This window comes from Acanthochromis polyacanthus, chromosome 21 (assembly GCF_021347895.1).
Source record: "Acanthochromis polyacanthus isolate Apoly-LR-REF ecotype Palm Island chromosome 21, KAUST_Apoly_ChrSc, whole genome shotgun sequence".
NCBI classification, from domain to species: domain Eukaryota; kingdom Metazoa; phylum Chordata; class Actinopteri; family Pomacentridae; genus Acanthochromis; species Acanthochromis polyacanthus.
Window position 1 is genome coordinate 23,381,430 of NC_067133.1, and position 21,242 is coordinate 23,402,671.

General features: G+C 45.3%; 2 protein-coding genes across 7 annotated transcripts in view; both read right to left on the reverse strand.

Annotated features, from left to right (window-relative positions):
- Nucleotides 1-21,242, reverse strand: part of nbr1b (NBR1 autophagy cargo receptor b) — a 609,335-nt gene that overhangs the window by 391,299 nt on the left and 196,794 nt on the right. The gene's annotated exons all lie outside the window — the stretch shown is intronic.
- The window catches only part of LOC127531607 (general transcription factor II-I repeat domain-containing protein 2), a 308,653-nt gene that overhangs the window by 123,745 nt on the left and 163,666 nt on the right, over nucleotides 1-21,242 (reverse strand). The gene's annotated exons all lie outside the window — the stretch shown is intronic.

Sequence of the window (21,242 nt, forward strand, 5' to 3'; positions counted from 1 at the left end):
GTTTCTACTGCCATGAGCCGGGTCATTTGGTCGCTGTCTGTCCAGCTCTAAAAAAGAAAGGTCAGACCAAACCTAGCAAGCCACCCGCTGGGGTATGTTTAATAAAAACTGTGACTTCTCCTGAAGTACATTCTGTGCGATCTGATTGTAAAATCCTTGACGTTGATGCGCGTTTCCAGCCGTTCGTTACAAAGGGCTCCATCTCGGTGACCGGAGAGGGAAAAGAAAACGTACCGGTAAAAATCCTCCGTGATACGGCAGCCTATCAGTCAATGATATTGAGTGATGTCCTGCCACTGTCGAACGAGACTTCGTGTGATTCTGATGTGTTAGTGTGGGGAATCGGAATGACAGTACTGAGAGCCCCACTGCATTTAGTATCTTTGAAATCGCCGCTAGTGACAGGACAGGTAAAAGTAGCTGTGTGTTTGCGGTTGCCAATCAGTGGTGTCTCGTTCATTTTAGGAAATGATTTGGCTGGAGGAAAAGTTTTTCCTCAACCCGTGGTTGCTGATGTTCCGGTCCCCGCCTCATCCTCAGCCACTTCTGCTGACCTCTCTGAACCACATCTGTTCCCTGTGTGCGCCGTTACACGCACACAGGCTCGTAAATTTGGTGATGTTGTGGGTTTATCTGAGTCATTCATGACAAAATTAGATGGGAACGAGAAACCTGGGGTTTCTGAAGATAATGTAAAGACTGAAAATAAGTCGAAGTGTAAAAATGACATATCTGTTTCCTACTGACGCAGAGTTAAACCTGAATGTGAACCGAGACATGTTAATCACTGCTCAGAAAAATGATCCTTCGTTAACTCTGTGTTTTTCATCTGTATTAGCTACTGATAGCACATCTCCTGTTTTCTTTATAGATAATGGAGTTCTGATGAGAAAGTGGAGTCCTGATTCTGATGAAGTGCGTGTTGTAAATCAGGTGGTCGTGCCAAAGGAATATCGCCCTCAGGTTCTCAGCATTGCACACGATTCCTGTTTAGCAGGACATTTAGGGGTGAAGAAAACCTATCAGCGTGTATTGCGCAATTTCTTTTGGCCCGGTTTAAAAACTGACGTGGCCAAATACTGCTGATCATGCCACACATGTCAGCTAGTAGGAAAACCAAATCAGCCTGTTCCGCCAGCACCTTTACATCCTATTCCTGTGCTTGGTGAACCATTTGAACGTGTGTTGCTGGACTGTGTGGGGCCTTTGCCAAAAACCAAATCTGGGAACCAGTATATTTTAACTATCATGTGTGCTGTAACTCGTTACCCTCAGGCGATTCCTTTACGCACGGTAAAATCTAAACCTGTTGTTAAAGCCCTTGTACATTTTTTTTCGACATTTGGTCTACCTAAGGAAATTCAAACTGACCAAGGAACCAATTTCATGTCAAAACTGTTTGCTCAGGTGGTGAAAGAGTTAAATATCAAGCATCAGACATCCAGTCCTTACCATCCAGAGTCTCAAGGTGCTTTAGAAAGATTTCATCAGACGCTCAAGTCCATGCTGCGTAAATTCTGCCTAGAAACTGAGAGAGACTGGGATGAGGGGCTGCCTCTACTCATGTTTGCTGTGCGTGAAACTCCACAGGAATCCTTAGGTTTTAGTCCTTGTGACCTAGTGTTCGGCCACACTGTGCGTGGTCCTTTGCATCTTCTTAAAGAAAGATGGCTGTCTGATTCTACTCAGAGTGAGTGTAATGTGTTGGATTATGTGAGTACTTTTCGTGAGCGTCTCCACCATGTTTGCCGGCTGGCGCAGGAGAACCTGACGCAGGCTCAATCAAACATGAAACACCGCTCAAAAAGTCTGTTCTGAGAACTTTCCAGCCAGGTGACCAAGTCTTGGTGCTGCTACCGCTGCCTGGATCCAGCCTGCAGTGTCGGTTCACTGGTCCATACACAGTGGAACGTAAGATAAATGACACAGATTATGTTATTAAGACTCCTGATCGAAAACGGAAAACTCGTGGGTGTCATATTAACATGTTGAAGCGATATTTTTCCAGGGATAATCCCCCCGTGCCACCTTCTGATGCTCCCGTGGTGATTGTCTGTGAAGCTCCTCCACGGTATAGTGTTTGTGATGACAGCTTAGAAGAAAAAAGTGGTTTGATGCCCGTCGCTCGTTTGCAAAACTCAGAGGTGCTGAGTAACTTAGAGAAATTCCTGTCTTATTTGTGTGAGTCAGCTAGAGCTGACATTATCCAGTTGATAGAGGACAATTTACTTATCTTTTCGGATCATCCTCGTCAAACGTCTGTGTTGTTCCATGATATTGATGTGCAGGGTCATCCTCCCATCAAACAGCATGCATACAGGGTTAATCCAACTAAACGCGCCCTAATGCAAAAGGAGGTCCGTTACCTTGTAGAACATGGCTTAGCTGTCCCAAGCATCAGCACATGGAGCTCTCCGTGCGTGATGGTTCCAAAACCAGACAACACGCCCCGTTTCTGTAATGATTACCGAAAGGTAAATGCAGGCACAAAACCAGACTCCTATCCGTTGCCACGGATGGAGGATTGCATAGATCGGGTGGGTTCTGCCAGGTTTGTGACCAAACTGGACCTTCTAAAAGGCTACTGGCAGGTTCCATTAACGCCCCGTGCTTCAGAAATATCTGCGTTTGTGACTCCTGATGCGTTCCTCCAGTACAATGTGATGTCATTTGGTTTAAGAAATGCTCCCGCTACTTTTCAGCGTCTGATGCACACAGTTCTGGCTGGAGTGAAAAATTGTGAAGTGTATCGAGATGATGTAGTGGCTTATTCATCCACATGGTCGGATCATGTGAAGACGCTGTCTGAGATCTTTAGTTGTTTAGATGAGGCATCTCTCACTCTAAACCTTGCAAAATGTGAATTTGGAAAGGGAACTGTGACTTATCTGGGGAAACAGGTGGGTCAGGGCCAGGTGCGTCCGGTGGCAGCCAAGGTGCAGGCTGTAGCTGAATTCCCTGTTCCTCAGTCGAAGCGAGCATTGCGCCGTTTTCTGGGTATGTGTGGGTATTACAGAGGATTTTGTAGAAATTTTTCTGAGATTGTGGCTCCTCTTACTGCCCTAGTTAGTCCGCTGAAAAATTTTGTGTGGATCCCTGCTTGTCAAGCTGCTTTTGAATCAGCCAAAGCGCTGTTATGTAGCGCTCCTGATCTTGCGGCGCCTGATTTTGCGCGTCCTTTTAAGTTAGAGGTGGATGCTAGCATGTGGGGTGCAGGTGCTGTTCTCCTGCAGGAAGACGACCAGAGGCTCGACCATCCAATCTGCTACTTTTCTAAAAAGTTCAATAAGCACCAGGTACATTATAGTACGATAGAAAAGGAATCACTGGCCTTGCTGTTCGCCCTGCAGAACTTCGAGGTTTATGTAGGTTCTAGTTCACAGCCCGTTCAGGTGTTTACAGACCATAACCCATTAGTGTTCCTCTCTAGGATGAGAAATGCAAATCAGAGGCTTATGCGCTGGTCCCTCTTATTGCAGGACTTTAATTTGCAAATTCACCATAAGAAGGGCAGTGACAACGTGTTGGCTGACACGTTATCCAGGTCCCATTTGAATTAAATACTTTAGGGGAGTATTTAATTCTTGGGGAAGGGGGTGTTACGACTGCTGTCGTATATGTTTGTGTTTTTCTTGCGCTGTGTCCTGTGTATGTCAGGTGATCCCATATGCAGATAGAACTGCACCATACCCTCGACAGGATTGGCCGCTACGCTGATGGCTCGGCGCCGGATTGGCTCGGTCTGCTGGAGGGCGGACATAAAAGAAGATGATGACGTCGTTTCCGGGGGTCAGAGAGGGAGGACCAGATGTGCGCGTCATACCGCCAAGAGTCCCAACAGGCACACAGCAGCAGTGATTTATTATTTGTTTAAGAGAGGAAATAGATCGAGCTGCCACTTTTTGTTTCATTCGTTAACACTTGTTTTCTGGGAAGTTTAGTGTGTTTTTTTGTTTAGTAATTTTGGCTCAAGCTCTTTTAGTTTTGTTTGATACAACCTTTGTTCATATTCATTTATTGGAATTAAATTATTACTTTCGTTGGCAAAAGCTGTGGTGTGTGCTGCTTGAGGCTCCAAGTGGATGACAACTTCATGTTGCGTTCAGTGACCCCTAGGCTGGGCGTAACACCCAAACATGTATTTCATGGCCTGCTGTTAAGAAGCATCCATGCATCATGATGCTTTCACCACAATGCTTTATTGAGGGGATAGTGCATTCATGATGATGTGCAGTGTTTAGTGTCTGCCAAACATAGCTTCTAGTTTGATTCTAGAAAAGATCAGCTTTGGTCTCATCGCACCAAATAACCTTCTTCTAGTTCACTTTAGTCTTCCATGTGCCTTTTGGTAACCGTTGGTCAGGATTTGATATGAGCCTCTGTCAACAATGGCATTTTTCTGTCAGTGTTAAAGCACGTCCTGCTCTCAGCAGATGTAGACATTTCAGTACCCCTTTAATGGCGTTGTTCAGAGTGTTATTTTGTCCTTATGCAAAAGTTACAGGCTGGAGTATCGGTTTACAGGTCACTGGACCTTCCAAATACAGGCATTTTCATTCTATAGTCCTCTGAAACACATTCACTGCATGCAGATAATCTACATTGAACCAATTATGTGACTTCTAGCACCATTTGGGATCACTTATCTTGAATTAGGTGAGTCGTTTTAAAGGGAGTGAATACTTATGAAAATGCTTACTTTACATTCTTAATTGACATTACTTTGTCAAAGTCTGTTTTACATTTGACAGGAAATACTCATTTTTTTGTAAATGCTTATCAAAAAAGAACTGAACTGAACATGATTCAGTGATAAAAAGTAATAAAAGGGGAAACTGAATATTTTTTAGTACCCACTGTAGATAAAAATAGCTAGGTGTCAGACTTCCGGGGAAGCCATGCTCAGATCAGACGCATAGTTTCGTGCTCTGTCTCAATCAGCTCTAAAATAAACCTCCAACACGGAAATCACAACCTGAAAGCTTTGACTGGGGAGAAATGAGTTGGGGAAAAACTCAGACAGGACAGAAGATGCCAAAAGGACAGTCAACTGACCAGATAACAAAAAATAGGTGAAATGGAGTGCTCAGAAGACGAAGACGGAGCCTTGCTAGTGAGCAAAGAAGCTAACAAACTCGCAGACACGCTGCTGTGAGAAATATCCATCTCCAAAGACCTCCGCGACTTTAAAGAAGGTATCCACGGCGCTCTTTCAGAACTTAAGGGAGATATAAGAAAAGACTTAAAAGACTAGCTGTCAGCATTAAAACAAGAACTCAACCAGAAGTTAGCCGAGGTTGGGGCGACGCTTCAAGCCCAAGGCCAAGCTATCACGGAGGCAGAGGAACGTATTTCAGACGTGGAGACAAGTAGCACTGTAACCAAAGAAGCCCTGCTAATAATTTTTTAAAAGAACAAAGAAAGCTGCGGGAAAAGTTGATGGACCTGGAAAGAAATAACATCCGAGTGTATAGTGTGCCAGAAGATTCAGAGAGCAGCTCTATGGTTCAATTTATGGAAAAACTGTTGACAACAGAGCTCACTTTACCCGATGGTATGCTGCTCCAAATTCAACGTGCTCACTGAGCTCTGACACAGAAACCAGGTCCAGATGCTACCCCAAGATCCATATTAGTAAACTTCCTGCAGTTCGACGTTAAAGAAACCGTCCTGAAATTGGCTTGGAAGAAGAAGGTATTCATAAATACCAAACAGATTTTCTTTGACCACGACTACGCGCAGGAAGTGATGAAGAAGCGCAGAGCCTAAGGTGGAATTAAGAAAGCACTCAAGGAGAAAGGAATCCGCTTTCAAACTCCTTTCACGAGGATCCGGATCCACTGGAATACCAGCCCACGGACCTACGAAGACGTGCAGCAGGCTACACGGCAGCAACGTCTGTCCAGAGAACTGTGTGGGTGCGGAGTCGCAGCCAGGAGTGGTGGGATAGTGATGTGAGAGGCTTCACAGATGCAGACTTCATTCAGAATTTTCGAATGACAAGGGCGACCTTTACGTACATATGTGAGCGGCTCTTTTTAACACTCTCACAGCAAGACACACGTCTTCGGCAGCCCGAAGACATGTTTTGCTTGAACGCAGAATAGTGATGTTTGTGTGTGTACCAATGACGTATAGGTCGGATAAATGTGACCTGGCCGTTCAGACTGAAGTCGCATGTCAAAAGATCTGATACGTATCGAAATTAGGACCACCTATCCAAGTGGCCTGGGTCGCATTTGAAAAAATCGGCTCTGTGTCGTTCACACTGTCATGACAAGATCAGATACAGGTCGCATAGGGGCAAAAAAATCGGATTTGGGTCACTTCAGCCTGCAGTCTGAACGTAGCCTATGTTGGACTTATCAAGAGGGTATGGAATGTACGTGCAGGTCAGTCAATCCACCACTTTTCCTTTTCTGGCGCTGGTAATGGCGACACGCAGCAGCAGCAGTACCTGTGTGCGTTGTGTTTTCTAACCTGGATCGTCTGTTTTTGTCGTACTAACGCTTACTTTATGGGACTCACCAGTAACAAGTTGCAGCTATGTCTCACCTTAGTCTGACGGGCCTGGTGGTACTTTGGATACTTTTATTTCACCTTCTGTGCGGATTCGGCGCGAACAGTGAACCGCTTCAGTATGGCCGGGAGTTTCTTCTACGCTTTCGCAGCTCCGGAGTAGGTGCTGCGGACTCCTCGGCAGTTTTTCCCGTGGAGATCATCCGGCAGGATCATACGGGGGGCCAGAGCTGGACGTCCAAGTCGTCTGGTGTGAGGAAAAGGGGTAGACGCGGTGGTATTCGCCAGCGTCTTAAAAAACTAGGACACTGCCGTATTCCCCTTCCAACCATCATGCTTGCCAACGTCCAATCCCTCCGTAATAAGGTGGATGAGCTCCAAGCCAATGTCAAGTTTTGGAGGAGTATAAAAATGCATGCCTCCTTGCCGTTACAGAATCCTGGCTCAAGGCTCATGACTCACAGGCTGATCTGGAGATCGACGGCTTTGGAGAGCCTTTTCGCTTGGACAGGGATCCCTCAGCGACGGGCAAGTCGCTTGGGGGTGGCCTGGCTCTCTATGTTAATAGGAAATGGTGTGGAAATGTGATCGTAAGGGAGCGTCTCTGTACTCCGGACATTGAACTTCTTTCTGTCTCGCTTAGGCCCTTTTATTTGCCAAGGGAATTCACCCAGTTATTTGTTTCATTAGTGTACATACACCCTAAAGCTAATGCAGACAATGCAGTTCGGGCTATTACTCGCACAGTGCAACAGCTACAAGCTATTTCGCCAGATGCTCCTAGCTTTATAATGGGTGATTTTAACAACTGTAAACTAGGGAAACACTTGGGGAACTTTTACCAATATGTGACCTGTGCGACAAGACTCAATAAATGCTTGGATCTCTGTTACGGTTCCATTAAAGGGGCTTACAAGTCCCTCCTGAGAGCTCCTCTCGGTGCGTCGGATCACAGCACTGTTTACTTGGTTCCGACATACAAACCAGTCCTGAAGAAACACAAGCCGGAATGAAGATTAGTTCCGGTCTGGTCAGAGGAGTCGATCGGACGTCTGCAGGATTGTTACGCCTGCACTGACTGGGACTTATTTAAAACTGAGTGCAAGAGCGTGGAGGAAATTACAGAGACTGTCTCTGACTACGTTAAGTTCTGCGAGGAGTTATGTATTCCTAAAAAAACAATCTCTATTTTTTCTAACAATAAGCCATGGGTTTCAAAATCAGTTAAAAACACCATTAATAACAGGAACATCAGTTTCGTCACAGGCAATACTGTCAGATATAAGGAGCTACAGAAGCAAATCAGGAAAGAAATAAAACTTGCCAAGCAGCAATATAAGGACAGGGTGGAGAACCTATTTAGGACTGGCAGCTCACGACCTGCATGGGAGGGGGTGAAATCCCTGTCGGGGATACATCCCCATAAGTGCATCATCTCTTTAAATGGGAAGTCTGATCATGACATGGCAAATGTTTTAAACACATATTCAAATCGTTTTAATGTTTATGATTTTAGCCACGAATTGTCTGTGTTTAAAGGTGCTGCCTTAGATCCGGAAAGTACAGAGGCAGTATATGTCAACAAGCAGAGGGTACAGAGGACATTTAGTGGTGTGAGGGAGAGGAAAAGCCCGGGTCCTGATGGGATTGGAGGTCGGATCCTGAGGAACTGCGCCGAGCAGCTGGCTGACATTTCAGTTTCACAGTTTCATCTTCTCCTGGTCACTTAAGGTCCACAGGGTGCCCCGCCTGTGGAAGGACTCAATTATTGTCCCTGTGCCCAAAAATAAATGCACGAAGGCACTGGATGATTTTAGACCCGTGGCACTCACCTCCCTGGTAATGAAGTCCTTTGAAAGGATTGTGAAACAGGATCTTATGAACACTGTCCAGTCATACTTGGACCCTCTCCAATTTGCGTATCAGTCGGGGAGGGGGGTTGACGATGCAACTATTACGCTTCTTAACATGATTATGTCGCATTTAGACGGCGTCAATAACTTTGTCCGCCTGCTTTTTATTGATTTTACATCTGCTTTTAATAGCATTCAGCCCCACATTTTGGCCGAGCGTCTTCTTAGTTATAAGATTGACAGAAGTTTGATTTACTGGTTGTTGGATTTCTTAACCGTTAGATCACAACGGGTCAGGGTCAATGGCGTTCTATCAGACGTTCTCTTTTCTTCCACTGGCTCCCCCCAGGGATGCGTTCTGTCGCCCCTTCTTTTTGTGTTATACACGAACACATGTCGGAGCTCATATGAGAAGCGTCATATTGTGAAGTTCGCCGATGACTCTGTGATTGTGTCCCTTCTCAGCCATGATGACCCTGTGCCTGGCTCTGTAGTTGAGGACTTCATTCAGTGGTGCAAGTCGTCCTTCCTCACTATTAATGTTCAGAAAACCAAGGAAATGACGATTGATTTTAGGAAGTCCTGTTCAGTCATCGTTCCTTCGTCGATTAACTGTCAAACTGTGGAATTAGTTCAGCAGTATAGATACCTTGGGACGATAATTGATGACAGGCTGTCGTTCGAGCATCAGGTTGATGCTGTGTGTAAGAAAGCCAACCAGCGCTTGTATTTCCTTAGGAAGCTCAAGAATATAAAGGTTGAAACTAAGTTCATGTATATGTTTTACTCAAGTTTTATCGAGTCTGTCCTAACATTTGCTTTTATCTGCTGGTTTGGCTTAGTCAACCTTAAAAACCAAAACAGACTCCAAGGTATTGTCAGAATGTGCAGCAAAATCGTTGGCACTCGACTAACTGACATTTCTGTTCTACATAAGACGAGATCCTTAAAAAAGGCAAATCTCGTCCGGTTCGACCCTAGCCACCCTCTAGCTTCTGAATTCAGGGTGCTTCCTTCTAGATGCAGGTTTCAAGTGCCTATATGTAGGACAGTTAGATTTAAAAAATCATGGGTCCCACTGGCCATTGGCCTTCTTAACAAAGAACGGTTTTTAACGCCTTTATAAGGCAGTCCGCTCGGTGGTCATTTTAACTTTCCTTTGGTTTTTATTTATCTTGTTCTATTGTATTTAATTTATTATTGTTATTGTTGTTTTTACTGTTGCGTATCGCATTTTACTGTGTTTTGTCTGTTGTTTGCTGCTGGCTGCACCAAAAATTGCCCGACAGGGACATTAAAGATTTCTTGATCTTGACTAGGGAGGGCCCCACCTATTAGCGAGGGTCATTTCCCTCCACCTACTAACAGAGACTTAAGAGGGACAAGAGTCCCTGTTTTCTTTGTACTCATTCTTGTGTTCTTTAGTGTGTGTTACTATTTTAATGGCAGTGTGCTGGCCAATTTTAGGCCCATCTCTAAGCTGCCTTTTATCTCCAAAATCTTAGAAAAAGTTGTTCCTGCTCAGGTAAAATCATTTTTTAGATGAGCATAATGTCCTGGAGATCTTTCAATCAGGCTTTAAAACTCTGCATACCACTGAGTCGGTTTTAGTAAGAGTTTTTATGACATTCTCCTGGCAAATGACTCTGGTGACTATGTAATTCTTGTTTTGTTGGACCTAACAGCGGCTTTTGACACCGTGGACCACAATACCCTAGTGGTTCGGTTACGCCATCTAGTGGGCATCTGTGGTACCGCACTGGAGTGGTTCAAATCTTATCTGGCTGACAGAAGCATGAGTGTAAGCCTTGGAAACTCAGAATCCAGCTCTGCTCCACTGCTGTATGGGGTTCCACAGGGGTCGATTTTAGGGCCCCTGCTTTTTTCTTTGCATTTACTGCCCCTGGGATCCATCCTGAGAAAGCATGGCATCTCTTTCCACTTTTATGCTGACGATAGTCAGTTATATTTGCCGCTAAAAAAGAAAAATGCTTTCTCACTCACACCACTTCTGGCATGTCTTGAGGACATCAAAGAATGGATGACCTTGAACTTTTTAAATTTTAATGAGGAAATAAACAGAAGTGATGGTGCTTGGTCCCAGTGGCCTTTGTAAACCTCCCCCTGTTGACTTGGGCCCTTTGGCAGATTTTTTAAAGCCAACAGTCTCAAACTTGGGTTTTAAGATGGACAGTGATTTTATATTGGATCGGCAAATCAGCTCTGCAGTGAAGTCCAGCTTTTTCCAATTAGACAGCTGGCTAAGGTGAAAACTTTCCTTGCACAACAGCACTTTGAAACAGTAATGCATGTCTTTATTACATCTCGGCTGGATTACTGTAATGCACTTAATTTTGGAGTCAGCCAGTCCTCCCTCGCACGTCTCCAGTTGGTGCAAAACGCAGCTGCACGCCTGTTAACTGGACCTAACAGGCGTAAGAGGGAACACATAACTCCCATCCTGGCCTCCCTCCATTGCCTACCTGTGCATTTTAGAGTCCATTTCAAGATTCTTTTATTAGTTTTTAAATCATTAAATGGTCTGGCCCCGCCTTACCTCTCTGAGCTTTTTCACCCCTACGCTCCTGCTCGGTGGCTCAGGTCAGCTGATCTGTTGCTTCTGGAGGTGCGGAGGTCCAAACGGAAGCTGAGAGGGGACAGAGTTTTTTTCCGTTGTTGCTCCTAAATTGTAGAACGAGCTACCCCTCCACATTAGAAAAGCCTTTTCACTGTCTATTTTTAAGACTTGTCTAAAAACCCATTTTTATTCCTTGGCTTTCAACTCCACATGAGACTCTGCTTCCGTTTTAGTGTTTTATGGTTTGTTTTATTTATTGTTTTATTGTTTTTAAAACAATAAACAATTATTTTAGTATTTATTTCCTGTTATTTATTTTAGGTCCCTGTGTTGCTTTGTCTATTTATGTACAGCACTTTGTTTCAGCCTTGGCTGTTTTAAAGGGCTATATAAATAAAATTGAGTTGAGTTGAGTTTTGAGTTGAAGGCAAGGCAAATCAATCATTTTGCATATATTCATCAGTGTGAGACAGCAGCATATGAGGAAGGTTTTAAGTTGCCTTATATAATTAGGGTCCGAGCACCGAGGGTGCGAAGGACAGGCGGTGCAAGGGCACCGACTGTCCAAGGCACCAGCGGTGCTAAGGACCCTATTGAAACCCTAGGGTTTATTAGGGTCCGAGCACCGAGGGTGCGAAGGACAGGCGGTGCAAGGGCACCGACTGTCCAAGGTACCAGCGGTGCTAAGGACCCTATTGAAACCCTAGGGTTTATTAGGGTCCGAGCACCGAGGGTGCGAAGGACAGGCGGTGCAAGGGCACCGACTGTCCAAGGTACCAGCGGTGCTAAGGACCCTATTGAAACCCTAGGGTTTATTAGGGTCCGAGCACCGAGGGTGCGAAGGACAGGCGGTGCAAGGGCACCGACTGTCCAAGGCACCGCTGGTGCCTTGGACAGTGCCTTGAAACCTATCTATATCGCCCTATTGAGGGTTTCAATAGGGTCCTTAGCACCACTGGTGCCTTGGACAGTCGGTGCCCTTGCACCGCCTGTCCTTCGCACCCTCGGTGCTCGGACCCTAATTATATAAGGCAACTTAAAACCTTCCTCATATGCTGCTGTCTCACACTGATGAATATATGCAAAATGATTGATTTTGTCGGCCATCTTGAATTTGCTGTAAATTTGTCAAAATTAATTTCTCCCGGCAAATGAATTGCCTTTTTGGGGGCCTTATCATGAACCAAAACGCGTGAAATTTGGCGTGCACATCAGGACTGGCGAAAAATTTGATATTTTATGGGAGTTGCGCATGTGTGTGGCAAAATGGCTCTATAGCGCCACCTACAAAATTGAAAAAGTGGTCATTAAGCCAACTTCCACAATGTTTCATTTACAGTTACAATATTTGGTGGGCATATGCACCACATCAGGACACACCAAAAAGTCAATGACAGCCACACCCTAAACCCAAAAGGAAGTCGGCCATCTTGAATTTGCTGTACATTTGTCAAAATTTATAGCTCCTAGTGGATAAGTCTGAGAGAACTGAAATTTGGACAGTACATGCACCAGACCTTTCTGATGAAAAGTTATCAAAAACTCAACCAGAAGCCAAAAGGTGTGGCCATGGCGGAGCCTCAAAAAACTGATCCTTCGCCATGAAACAGGAAGTGGTGTCTAATTCTTCTCAACATGCTCCAATCTGCCTGAAACTTTACATGTATGATGACAGTCCTGTCCTGATGTCATCCACATAGGGATATTCATTGACAGTCATAGCGCCACCTTGTGGTTTCAGGAAATAGACATATTTTACACTTTCATGCCCTGTTGTTACCCGGTTGATCATATTCACTTCAAATGCGGTGACAACAGGCTGAACACATTGATGATGCATCCCAGTGAAAATGGTGACTTGTCATCAAAGGGCGTGTCTGTGGCGGCCAAACCAATTTCGATGTTTCGCCATGAAAATGTAACGATTCATATCTCAGCTTAACAAGATCCTATCTGCCCCAAACTTCACATGATGGACACCAGGCCCAGTCTGAACACATCCACACTCATAAATTCTGAAAAAGTCATAGCGCCACCTGTTGGTAATAGTAAGTTTAAGGCCTTATATTTTCAGGTACAATGGCCCCAAACGTGGTGATATCATGCCGGAAATTGGTCAGTCGAGTCTTCACCTGTTGACAATCCCACACTGTCAAGGGTGTGACATTTCATGCAACGCTGTTGCCGTAGCAACCAAATATCGCCATGAAAAACAAAGTGCTGTTTGACAGGTTAGAAATACTCCAATGCTCACTAAAATTACCACACACATCACCATCGACCCAAGGAACGACACCGTGTGCATCTTGGCACTGCACATGCTATAGCGCCCCCTACAGTATTTTTAACAAACAGCCCCCCCAGCACGTTTCACCTACATCCATGAAATTTGGGAGGCTTATAGAGCACATCAGGACGCACAAAAAAGCCTCTTGGAGCCATGTCCTAAACCCAACAGGAAGTCGGCCATCTTGGATTAATTGTGAGATTTTTCATGATTTTTCTCATTTTTGAGAGTGAATACCTCCTAGGGGATAATTCCAGGAGACCTGAAATTTAGTCAGTCCACACAGCAGGACTTGGTGATGAAAAGTTATCAAAAGTTTAACCAGAAGCCAAATGGCGTGGCCATGGCGACCATCAGAGTTTTGATGCTTCGCCATGAAACAACAACTGCTGTATAACTCTCTTCTGCATGCTCCAATCTGCCTCAAACTTTCCATGTGTGATCACAATCCAATCCTGATCACATCGACAGGGCAACAGACACTCTCAGTTGCAGCGCCACCTGTTGGAGGGACAGTAAATGCTGTATAACTGGCCTCTACATGATCAAATCAGCCTGAAACTTTTCATGAGTGATCAGAGTCCAACCCTCATCACATCCACTGTTTGAAATACACTCTGAGTTGCAGCGCCACCTGGTGGTGGATGGGCAGGAAATGCTGTATAACTTAGTCTGAACATGCTCCAATCTGGCTGAAATTTTACGTGTGATTAAACTCTGGTCCAGATGTGATTCAGAGGCAGGCACACACTCTCAGTCACAGTGCCACCTGGTGGACGTGCATGGAATCGCCGACCAGCGTGGATGCGAGGACCCGTCCATCGCTGCTTGCAGCTTTAATTTTTTTTTTTTTTCTCCCATGAAGTAAATTGGCTTTTTGGCGGCCTTATCATACTCCAAAACGCGTGATATTTGGCATGCACATCAGGACTGGCGAAAAATTTGATATTTTATGGGAGTTGCGCATGTGTGTGGCAAAATGGCTCTATAGTGCCACCTGCAAAATTGAAAAGTGGTCATAAGGCCAACTTCCACAATGTTTCATTTACAGCTACAATATTTGGTGGGCATATGCACCACATCAGGACACACCAAAAAGTCAATGACAGCCACGCCCTAAACCCAACAGGAAGTCAGCCATCTTGAATTTGCTGTACATTTGTCAAAATTAATAGCTCCTAGTGGATAAGTCTGAGAGAACTGAAATTTGGCCAGTACATGCACCAGACCTTTCTGATGAAAAGTTATCAAAAACTCAACCAGAAGCCAAAAGGTGTGGCCATGGCGGAGCCTCAAACAACTGATCCTTCGCCATGAAACAGGAATTGGTGTCTAATTCTTCTCAACATGCTCCAATCTGCCTGAAACTTTACATGTATGATGACAGTCCTGTCCTGATGTCATCCACATAGGGATATTCATTGACAGTCATAGCGCCACCTTGTGGTTTCAGGAAATAGACATCTTTTACACTTTCATGCCCTATTGTTACCCGGTTGATCATATTCACTTCAAATGCAGTGACAACAGCCTAAACACACTGATGATGCATCCCAGTGAAAATGGTGACTTGTCATCAAAGGGCGTGTCTGTGGCGGCCAAACCAATTTCGATGTTTCGCCATGAAAATTTAACGATTCATATCTCAGCTGAACAACATCCTATCTGCCTCAGACTTCACATGCTGGATACCAGGTCCAGTCTGAACACATCCACACTCATAAATTTTGAAAAAGTCATAGCGCCACCTGTTGGTAATAGTAAGTTTAAGGTCTTATATTTTCAGGTACAATGGCCCCAAACTTGGTGATATCATGCTGGAAATTGGTCAGTCGAGTCTTCACCTCTTGACAATCCCACACTGTGAAGGGTGTGACATTTCATGCAACGCTGTTGCCGTAGCAACCAAATATCGCCATGAAAAACAAAGCCCTTTCTGACAGGTTAGGAATACTCCAATGCTCACAAAAATTACCACACACATCACCATTGACCCAAGGAACAACACTGTATGCATCTCGGCACTGCACATGCTATAGCGCCCCCTACAGTATTTTTAACAAACAGCCCCCCCAGCACGTTTCACCTACATCCATGAAATTTGGGAGGCTTATAGAGCACATCAGGACGCACAAAAAAGCCTCTTGGAGCCATGCCCTAAATCCAACAGGAAGTTGGCCATCTTGGATTGATTGTGAGATTTTTGATGATTTTTCTCATTTTTGAGAGTGAATACCTCCTAGGGGATAATTCCAGGAGACCTGAAATTTTGTCAGTCCACACAGCAGGACTTGGTGATGAAAAGTTATCAAAAGTTCAACCAGAAGCCAAATGGTGTGGCCATGGCGACCATCAGAGTTTTGATGCTTCGCCATGAAACAACAGCTGCTTTATAACTATCCTCTGAATGCACCAATCTGCCTCAAACTTTACATGTGTAATCACACTGCAATCCTGATCAATTCCATAGGCCAACATACCCTTTCAGTCATGGCGCCACCTGTTGGATGGACAGGAAATGCTTTATAAGTAGCCTGTACGTTTTCCAATCAGCCTTAAACTTTACATGACTGATCAGAGTCCAACCCTGATCACATCCACTGCTTGAAATACATTCTCAGTCGCAGCGCCACCTGGTGGATAGACAGGAAATGCGCTATAACTGCTCTGAACATGCTACAGTCTGACTGAAATTTTACACGTATGATTGGACTCTGGTCCAGATGCGATTCAGAGGCCGACATACACTCTCAGTCACAGCGCCACCTGGTGGACGTGCGTGGATTCACCGACCAGCGTGGATGCGAGGACCTGTCCATCGCTGCTTGCAGCTTTAATTTTTTTTTTTTTTTTTCTCCCGTAAAGTAAATTGGCTTTTTGGCGGCCTTATCATACTCCAAAACGCGTGAAATTTGGCATGCACATCAGGACTGGCGAAAAATTTGATATTTTATGGGAGTTGCGCATGTGCGTGGCAAAATGGCTCTATAGCGCCACCTGCAAACTTGAAAAAGTAGTCATTAGGCCAACTTCCACAATGTTTCATGTACAGCTACAATATTTGGTGGGTATATGCAGAACATCAGGACACACCAAAAAGTCAATTACAGCCACGCCCTAAACCCAACAGGAAGTCGGTCATCTTGAATTTGCTGTACATTTGTCAAAATTAATCGCTCCTAGTGGATAAGTCTGAGAGAACTGAAATTTGGCCAGTACATGCACCAGACCTTTCTGATGAAAAGTTATCAAAAACTCAACCAGAAGCCAAAAGATGTGGCCATGGCGGAGCCTCAAAAAACTGATCCTTCGCCATGAAACAGGAAGTGGTGTCTAATTCTTCTCAACATGCTCCAATCTGCCTGAAACTTTACATGTATGATGACAGTCCTGTCCTGATGTCATCCACATAGGGATATTCATTGACAGTCATAGCGCCACCTTGTGGTTTCAGGAAATAGACATCTTTTACACTTTCATGCCCTATTGTTACCCGGTTGATCATATTCACTTCAAATGCAGTGACAACAGCCTGAACACATTGATGATGCATCCCAGTGAACATGGTGACTTGTCATCAAAGGGCGTGTCTGTGGCGGCCAAACCAATTTCGATGTTTCGCCATGAAAATTTAACGATTCATATCTCAGCTGAACAACATCCTATCTGCCTCAGACTTCACATGCTGGATACCAGGTCCAGTCTGAACATATCCACACTCATAAATTTTGAAAAAGTCATAGCGCCACCTGTTGGTAATAGTAAGTTTAAGGCCTTATATTTTCAGGTACAATGGCCCCAAACTTGGTGATATCATGCTGGAAATTGGTCAGTCGAGTCTTCACCTCTTGACAATCACACACTGTGAAAAGTGTGACATTTCATGCAACGCTGTTGCCGTAGCAACCAAATCTCGCCATGAAAAACAAAGCCCTTTCTGACAGGTTAGGAATACTCCAATGCTCACAAAAATTACCACACACATCACCATTGACCCAAGGAACAACACTGTATGCATCTCGACACTGCACATGCTATAGCGCCCCCTACAGTATTTTTAACAAACAGCCCCCCCAGCACGTTTCACCTCCATCCATGAAATTTGGGAGGCTTATAGAGCACGTCAGGATGCACAAAAAAGCCTCTTGGAGCCATACCCTAAATCCAACAGGAAGTTGGCCATCTTGGATTGATTGTGAGATTTTTGATGATTTTTCTCATTTTTGAGAGTGAATACCTCCTAGGGGATAATTCCAGGAGACCTGAAATTTTGTCAGTCCACACAGCAGGACTTGGTGATGAAAAGTTATCAAAAGTTCAACCAGAAGCCAAATGGTGTGGCCATGGTGACCATCACAGTTTTGATGCTTCGCCATGAAACAACAGCTGCTTTATCACTATCCTCTGAATGCACCAATCTGCCTCAAACTTTACATGTGTAATCACGCTGCAATCCTGATCAATTCCATAGGCCAACATACCCTTTCAGTCATGGCGCCACCTGTTGGATGGACAGGAAATGCTTTATAAGTAGCCTGTACATTTTCCAATCAGCCTTAAACTTTACATGACTGATCAGAGTCCAACCCTGATCACATCCACTGTTTGAAATACACTCTCAGTCGCAGCGCCACCTGGTGGATAGACAGGAAATGCTCTATAACTGCTCTGAACATGCTACAGTCTGACTGAAATTTTACACGTATGATTGGACTCTGGTCCAGATGCGATTCAGAGGCCGACATACACTCTCAGTCACAGCGCCACCTGGTGGACGTGCGTGGATTCACCGACCAGCGTGGATGCGAGGACCTGTCCATCGCTGCTTGCAGCTTTAATATTTAATTTAGAGTTTCAACCAAGGAATCAGACATCATGGTTAATTTCATCTCATTAAATGTTAACGGGCTTCTTAGTACACTTAAACAGAACAAATTACTTACAAAATTAAAAAGAGAGAACATCGACATTGCATTTTTGCAGGACACTCATATGCCAGGGAAAGAGCATGAAAGACTTAAAAAACACGGCTTTAAATACATGTTCTCTTCATCTAATGGATCAAAACATACAAGAGGGGTAGCCATTTTAATGTCCGGAAAATTAGTGTACGAGCATATATCTACCAGTAAAGACAGAGAAGGTAGATTCATTCTTATTAAAGGAAGACTGAACAGAAATCTGTTTACGCTATATAATGTGTATATTCCTCCGGGCTCTAAATCTGAATTTTATATACAAATATTGGACAGGATTGCAACAGAAGCACAAGGTACTCTCATATGCAGAGGTGATTTTAACATCACTCTGAATCCACATCTTGACTCATGGAGAAGGAGAATATCCCAATCCCAAAAAACTACAAAGAAACTGACCTCTATGATATCTGAGTTGGGATTAATTCTTCGCAAACAGAATTGGAGAGATCCAGAAGTCCACATCTATTGAAGACTGGAAATGGATTCCAGAAGAACTGAACATTGCGGACCTCATAACAAGGGGAGCAACCCCAGAAGATCTCAAAGAGGAATCTGTGTGACAGGAGGGACCAGAGTTTCTAAAGAATCCTGTGGATGAGTGGCCGACAAAGTCAGTCAAAGAGGTCGCTGCGAATGCCAAAGCGGGCATTGACAAGCTTCAAAGGAAGTCTTTCATGGCAGTGCTAACCAGAGCACAGGCAAAGAGAAACCAGAGTGATGTCCCATCTGTCATGGCACAGCCTCCAAAATCTGCCCAAGTCAAAAGTGACAACAATAGCTCTTGTGAACTAGAGCTTAAGACCTCATTCCAGAGACCACCAGCTGGTTCTGCTGTGCAAAGAATCGGGAGACAAAGTGCTTGTATTACTCCCATCTTCTAGCTCGAAATTACTCACCAGGTGGCAAGGACCCTTCGTGGTCACACGACGAGTAGGGGAGGTGGATTATGAAGTGGCACGCTCTGACAGGGGAGAAGCAGCACAGATTTACCACCTCAACCTCTTAAAAGCATGGAGAGAGGCGAAGTCGGTTTCATTGGTGACTGTGATTGAAGAGAGGGACGAGTTAGGGCCTGAGGTTCCAAAGCCAGGCAGTTCCACCTCACTCCCCGCTGAAAACCACCTCTCGCAGTCCCAAAAAACCGACATTGCCAGGTTGCAGGAGCAGTTTGCGGATGTATTTTCTCCCCTGCCCGGGCGTACGAACCTCATACAGCACCACATCGAGACCCCCCGAGGCGTGAGGGGTTTTTCACGACCTTACAGGCTGCCTGAACACAAGAGAAAACTGGTTCAGAAGGAATTGAAGGCAATGTTAGAGATGGGAGTAATAGAAGAGTCCAACTGTGCCTGGTGTAGCCCCATCATTCTGGTGGTCAAGAAGGATGGGTCTACACGGTTTTGTGTGGACTACCGCAAGGTGAATGATGTATCACGGTTCGATGCCTATCCAATGCTCAGGGTCGACGAGCTTCTAGATCAGCTGGGCACGGCGCGTTACTTTATGACACTGGATTTGACCAAGGGCTACTGGCAGATTCCCCTATCGCCAGAGTCCAGGGAGAAAACGGCCTTCTCCACTCCGTACGGCTTGTACCAATTCGTGACGCTTCCGTTCGGGCTGTTCGGAGCCCCAGCCACGTTCCAGTGTCTCATGGACGGGGTACTGCGGCATATGCAGCCGCCTACCTGGATGACGTTATCATCCACAGCAACAGCTGGGCGGCGCATGTGCAGCAGGTGGCCGCGGTGCTGGAGTCCTTGAGACAGGCGGGGCTGACGGCCAACCTGAAGAAGTGCGCGGTTGGACGGTACGGTATCTGGGTCACCACTTGGGCAGTGGGCAGGTGCGCCCACAGGTGGACAAAACAGCAGCGATCGCAGCCTGCCCGCGGCCCAAGTCCAAAAAAGAGGTAAGACGGTTCTTGGGCCTGGCGGGCTACTACCAGCGATTCATCCCCAGATTCTCGGACCTGGCCAGGCCCTTGACTGACCTGACTCGCAAGAGTGCTTCAGATCCGGTCCAGTGGACGGAGCAGTGCCAACGGGCGTTTGAGAGGATAAAACAGGCCCTCTGTGGGGAGCCGCTCCTCTACACACCTAACTTCTCTCTCCCTTTTACCCTGCAGACTGATGCGTCGAACAGGGGGCTGGGGGCCGTTTTGTCCCAGCAGGTGCGGGAGTTGGTTAGGCCGGATGGCTCCCCGGCCTAAGTTGGGCGGTGGGGATATGTGGTGACGAGAGTGGGAGAGCTCAGCTGCAGGGGAGAGAGGTGTGGAGGAGTGCGTGGAAGCAGCGTCAAGGTAATTGGCACAGGTGGTAACAATTGGCTTACCTGATTACCTCCGCAGTAGCAGTCTGGAGCGGAGCTTAAAAGACGGGTGGACAGAGAAGAGAGCAGAACAGAGAGGAGGACCTGAGACAGAACAAGAGCTGCTGTGGAGTGAGAGACAGTGGAGGCTGCTTATCGGCGAGCTGCTGTGGAGTGAGAAACGGTGGAGGCTGCTTATCGGCGAGCTGCTGGGAAGTGAGAGACGAGGAGCGCTGCTTCTGGGGAACTGACAGTGGCAGAGAGTATTCACCGGACGACATCTGGTGAGGCGCCGAGAGAGAGAGACTGAGTGGGTACGGGAGTGGGGTGTGAAATAAACTGTGTTACCCTGACAATCTGACGTTGCGTGTGTATTGAGTGGACCCACTGACAGAAGACCTGTCACAGTGCCTTTGTCACAAAATGAACAATTATTTTATGATGAGTTATGCCAATTTAATGGACAGTTAGCAAATTCTGTACTCAAAGAGTTTTAGACTAAAATATCTAATATATAGTAAATCACATTTAATATGTTTTTTTCTGTTAATGGTATTATTTTTGTATTTATTTTTGTTTGGTTCTTAGAAAAACCTTCTTCCGTGTGTCATTTTAATATATTTCATTTCAGCAGGCAAGGAGAAGACACAGCCTCTATGGAATATTAGCAGTTTTGGGAGGATAAACAACACCAAGTCTCATCATTGAGATTCTCA